Here is a 4991-nt window from a genome sequence, read left to right on the forward strand (position 1 = left end):
TTGGTCCCCCTGGTTGCTCTTGGTCCCCCTGGCTGTGCTTGGTCCCCCTGGCTCCTCCTGGTCCCCCTGGTTGCTCTTGGTCCCCCTGGCTGTGCTTGGTCCCCCTGGCTGCTCTTGGTCCCCCTGGCTGCTCTTGGTCCCCCTGGTTGCTCTAGGTCCCCCTGGCTGCTCTTGGTCCCCCTGGTTGCTCTTGGTCCCCCTGGCTGTGCTTGGTCCCCCTGGTTGCTCTTGGTCCCCCTGGTTGCTCTTGGTCTCCCTGGATGTGTTTGGTCCCCCTGGTTGCTCTTGGTCCCCCTGGTTGCTTTTAGTTCCCCTGGTTGCTCTTCGTCCCCCTGGTTGCTATTGGTTCCCCTGGTTGCTCTTGGTCCCCATGGCTGTGCTTGGTCCCCCTGGCTGTGCTTGGTCCCCCTGGCTGCTCTTTGTCCCCCTGGTTGCTCTTGGTCCCCCTAACTGTGCTTGGTCCCCCTGTTTGCGCTTGGCCCCCCTGGCTTCTATTGGTCCCCCTGGTTGCTCTTGGTCCCCCTGGCTGTGCTTGGTCCCCCTGATTGCTCTTGGTCCCCCTGGTTGCTCTTGGTTCCCCTGGGTGCTCTTGGTCCCCATGGCTGTGCTTGGCCCCCCTGGCTGCTCTTGGTCCCCCTGGCTGCTCTGGGTCCCCCTGGTTGCTCTTGGTCCCCCTGGCTGTGCTTGGTCCCCTTCGCTGCTCTTGGTCCCCCAGGCTGCTCTTGGTCCCCCTGGCTGTGCTTGGTCCCCCTGGCTGCTCTGGGTTCCCCTGGTTGCTCGTGGTCGCCCTGGCTGCTCTTTGTCCCCCTGGCTGTGCTTGGTCCCCCTGGCTGCTCTTGCTCCCCCTGAATGCTCTTGGTCCCCCTGGTTGCTTTTGGTCCCCCTGGTCGCTCTTGGCACCCCTGGCTGCTCTTGGTCCCCCTGGCTATGCTTGGTCCCCCTGGCTGCTCTTGGTCCCCCTGGTCGCTCTTGGTCCCCCTGGCTGTGCTTGGTCCCCATGGCTGCTCTTGGTCCCCCTGGCTGTGCTTGGCCCCCCTGGCTGCTCTTGGTCCCCCTGGTTGCTCTTGGTCCCCCTGGCTGCTCTTGGTCCCCCTGGCTGTGCTTGGTCCCCCTGGCTGCTCTTGGTTCCCCTGGTTGCTCTTGGTACCCCTGGTTACTCTTGGTCCCCCTGGTTGCTCTTGGTCCCCCTAGCTGTGCTTGGTCCCCTTGGTTGCTCTTGGTCCCCCTGGTTGCTCTTGGTCCCCCTGGTCGCTCATGGTCCCCCTGGCTGCTCTTGGTGACCCTGGCTGTGCTTGGCCTTCCTGGCTGCTCTTGGTCCTCCTGGTTGCTCTTGGTCCCCCTGGCTGTGCTTGGTTCCCTTGGCTGCTCTTGGTCCCTCTGGCTGCTCTTGGTGCCCCTGGCTGTGCTTGGTCCCCCTGGCTGCTCTTGGTCCCCCTGGTTGCTCTTGGCCCCCCTGGCTGCTCTTGGCCCCCCTTGCTGTGCTTGGTCCCCCTGGCTGCTCATGGTCCCCCTGGTTGCTCTTGGGCCCCCTGGCTCCTCTTGGTCCCCCTGGCTGCTCTTGGTCCTCCTGGTTGCTTTTGGTCCCCCTGGTCGCTCTTGGTCCCCCTGGCTGCTCTTGGTCCCCCTGGCTGTTCTTGGTTCCCCTGGCTGCTCTTGGTCCCCCTGGCTGTGCTTGGTTCCCCTGGCTGCTCTTGGTCCCCCTGGCTGTGCTTGGTCCCCCTGGCTGCTCTTGGTCCCCCTGGTTGCTCTTGGTCCCCCTGGCTGCTCTTGGTCCCCCTGGCTGTGCTTGGTCCCCCTGGCTGCTCTTGGTTTCGCTGGTTGCTCTTGGTCCCCCTGGTTGCTCTTGGTCCCCCTGGTTGCTCTTGGTCCCCCTGGCTGTGCTTGGTCGCCCTGGTTGCTCTTGGTCCCCCTGGTCGCTCTTGGTCCCCCTGGCTGCTCTTGGTCCACCTGGCTGTGCTTGGCCTTCCTGGCTGCTCTTGGTCCCCGTGGTCGCTCTTGGTCCCCCTGGCTGTGCTTGGTCCCCCTGGCTGCTCTTGTTCCCCCTGGCTGTGCTTGGTCCCCCTGGCTACTCTTGGTCCCCCTGGTTGCTCTTGGACCCCCTGGCTGCTCTTGGTCCCCCTGGCTGTGCTTGGTCCCCCTGTCTGCTCTTGGTTCCCCTGGTTGCTCTTGGTCCCCCTGGTTGCTCTTGGTCCCCCTGGCTGTGCTTGGTCCCCCTGGCTGCTCTTGGTCCCCCTGGTCGCTCTTGGTCCCCCTGGCTGTGCTTGGTTCCCCTGGCTGCTCTTGGTCCCCCTGGCTGTGCTTGGTCCCCCTGGCTGCTCATGGTCCCCCTGGTTGCTCTTGGTCCCCCTGGCTGCTCTTGGTCCCCCTGGCTGTGCTTGGTCCCCCTGGCTGCTCTTGGTTCCCCTGGTTGCTCTTGGTCCCCCTGGTTGCTCTTGGTCCCCCTGGCTGTGCTTGGTCGCCCTGGTTGCTCTTGGTCCCCCTGGTTGCTCTTGGTCCCCCTGGTCGCTCTTGGTCCCCCTGGCTGCTCTTGGTCCACCTGGCTGTGCTTGGCCTTCCTGGCTGCTCTTGGTCCCCGTGGTCGCTCTTGGTCCCCCTGGATGTGCTTGGTCCCCCTGGTTGCTGTTGGTCCCCCTGGTTGCTCTTGGCCCCCCTGGCTGCTCTTGGTCCCCCTGGTTGCTCTTGGTCCCCCTGGCTGTGCTTGTTCCCCCTGGTTGCTCTTGGTCCCCCTGGTTGCTCTTGGTCTCCCTGGATGGGGTTGGTCCCCTGGTTGCTCTTGGTCCCACTGGTTGCTCCTGGTTCCCCTGGTTGCTCTTGGTCCCCCTGATTGCTCTTGGTTCCCCTGGTTGCTCTTTGTCCCCCTGGCTGTGCTTGGTCCCCCTGGCTGCTTTTGGTCCCCCTGGCAGCTCTTGGCCCCCCTGGTTTCTCTTGGTCCCCCAGGCTGTGCTTAGTCCCCCTGGCTGCTCTTGGTCCCCCTGGCTGCTCTTGGTCCCCCTGGCTGTGCTTGGTCCCCCTGGCTGTGCTTGGTCCCCCTGGCTGCTCTGGGTCCCCCTGGTTGCTCTTGGTCCCCCTGGCTGTGCTTTGTCCCCTTCGCTGTACTTAGTCCCCCTGGCTGCTCTTGGTCCCCCTGGCTGCTCTTGGTCCCCCTGGCTGTGCTTGGTCCCCCTGGCTGTGCTTGGTCCCCCTGGCTGCTCTGGGTCCCCCTGGTTGCTCTTGGTCCCCCTGGCTGTGCTTGGTCCCCTTCGCTGCTCTTGGTCCTTCTGGCTGCTCTTGGTCCCCCTGGCTGTGCTTGGTCCCCCTGGCTTCTCTTGGTTCCCCTGGTTGCTCTTGGTCCCCCTGGCTGCTTTTTGTCCCCATGGCTGTGCTTGGTCCCCCTGGCTGCTCTTGGTCCCCCTGGTTGCTCTTGGTCCCCCTGGCTGCTCTTGCTCCCCCTGGATGCTCTTGGTCCCCCTGGTTGCTTTTGGTCCCCCTGGTCGCTCTTGGCCCCCCTGGCTGCTCTTGGCCCCCCTGGCTGTGCTTGGTCCCCCTGGCTGCTCTTGGTCCCCCTGGTCGCTCTTGGTCCCCCTGGCTGTGCTTGGTCCCCATGGCTGCTCTTGGTCCCCCTGGCTGTGCTTGGCCCCCCTGGCTGCTCTTGGTCCCCCTGATTGCTCTTGGTCCCCCTGGCGGCTCTTGGTCCCCCTGGCTGTGCTTGGTCCCCCTGGCTGCTCTTGGTTCCCCTGGTTGCTCTTGGTACCCCTGGTTACTCTTGGTCCCCCTGGTTGCTCTAGGTCCCGCTGGCTGTGCTTGGTCCCGCTGGTTGCTCTTGGTTCCCCTGGGTGCTCTTGGTCCCCCTGGTCGCTCATGGTCCCCCTGGCTGCTCTTGGTGACCCTGGCTGTGCTTGGCCTTCCAGGCTGCTCTTGATCCTCCTGGTTGCTCTTGGTCCCCCTGGCTGTGCTTGGTTCCCTTGGCTGCTCTTGGTCCCTCTGGCTGCTCTTGGTGCCCCTGGCAGTGCTTGGTCCCCCTGGCAGCTCTTGCTCCCCCGGGTTGCTCTAGGTCCCCCTGGTTGCTCTTGGTCCCCCTGGTTGCTCTTGGTCCCCCTGCCTGTGCTTGGTCCCCCTGGCTGCTCTTGGTCCCCCTGGCTGCTCGTGGCCCCCCTGGTTGCTCTTGGTCCCCCTGGCTGTGCTTGGTCCCCCTGTTTGCGCTTGGTCCCCCTGGTTGCTATTAGTCCCCCTGGTTGCTCTTGGTCCCCCTGGCTGTGCTTGGTCCCCCTGGTTGCTCTTGGTCCCCCTGGCTGTGCTTGGTCCCCCTGGCTGCTCTTGTTCCCCCTGGCTGTGCTTGGTCCCCCTGGCTACTCTTGGTCCCCCTGGTTGCTCTTGGACCCCCTGGCTGCTCTTGGTCCCCCTGGCTGTGCTTGGTCCCCCTGGCTGCTCTTGGTTCCCCTGGTTGCTCTTGGTCCCCCTGGTTGCTCTTGGTCCCCCTGGCTGTGCTTGGTCCCCCTGGCTGCTCTTGGTCCCCCTGGTCGCTCTTGGTCCCCCTGGCTGTGCTTGGTTCCCCTGGCTGCTCTTGGTCCCCCTGGCTGTGCTTGGTCCCCCTGGCCGCTCTTGGTCCCCCTGGTTGCTCTTGGTCCCCCTGGCTGCTCTTGGTCCCCCTGGCTGTGCTTGGTCCCCCTGGCTGCTTTTGGTTCCCCTGGTTGCTCTTGGTCCCCCTGGTTGCTCTTGGTCCCCCTGGTTGCTCTTGGTCCCCCTGGCTGTGCTTGGTCGCCCTGGTTGCTCTTGGTCCCCCTGGTTGCTCTTGGTCCCCCTGGTCGCTCTTGGTCCCCCTGGCTGCTCTTGGTCCACCTGGCTGTGCTTGGCCTTCCTGGCTGCTCTTGGTCCCCGTGGTCGCTCTTGGTCCCCCTGGCTGTGCTTGGTCCCCCTGGCTGCTCTTGTTCCCCCTGGCTGTGCTTGGTCCCCCTGGCTACTCTCGGTCCCCCTGGTTGCTCTTGGTCCCCCTGGCTGCTCTTGGTCCCCCTGGC

Source organism: Lissotriton vulgaris, unplaced genomic scaffold (assembly GCF_964263255.1).
Source record: "Lissotriton vulgaris unplaced genomic scaffold, aLisVul1.2 SCAFFOLD_465, whole genome shotgun sequence".
Lineage (NCBI taxonomy): Eukaryota > Metazoa > Chordata > Amphibia > Caudata > Salamandridae > Lissotriton > Lissotriton vulgaris.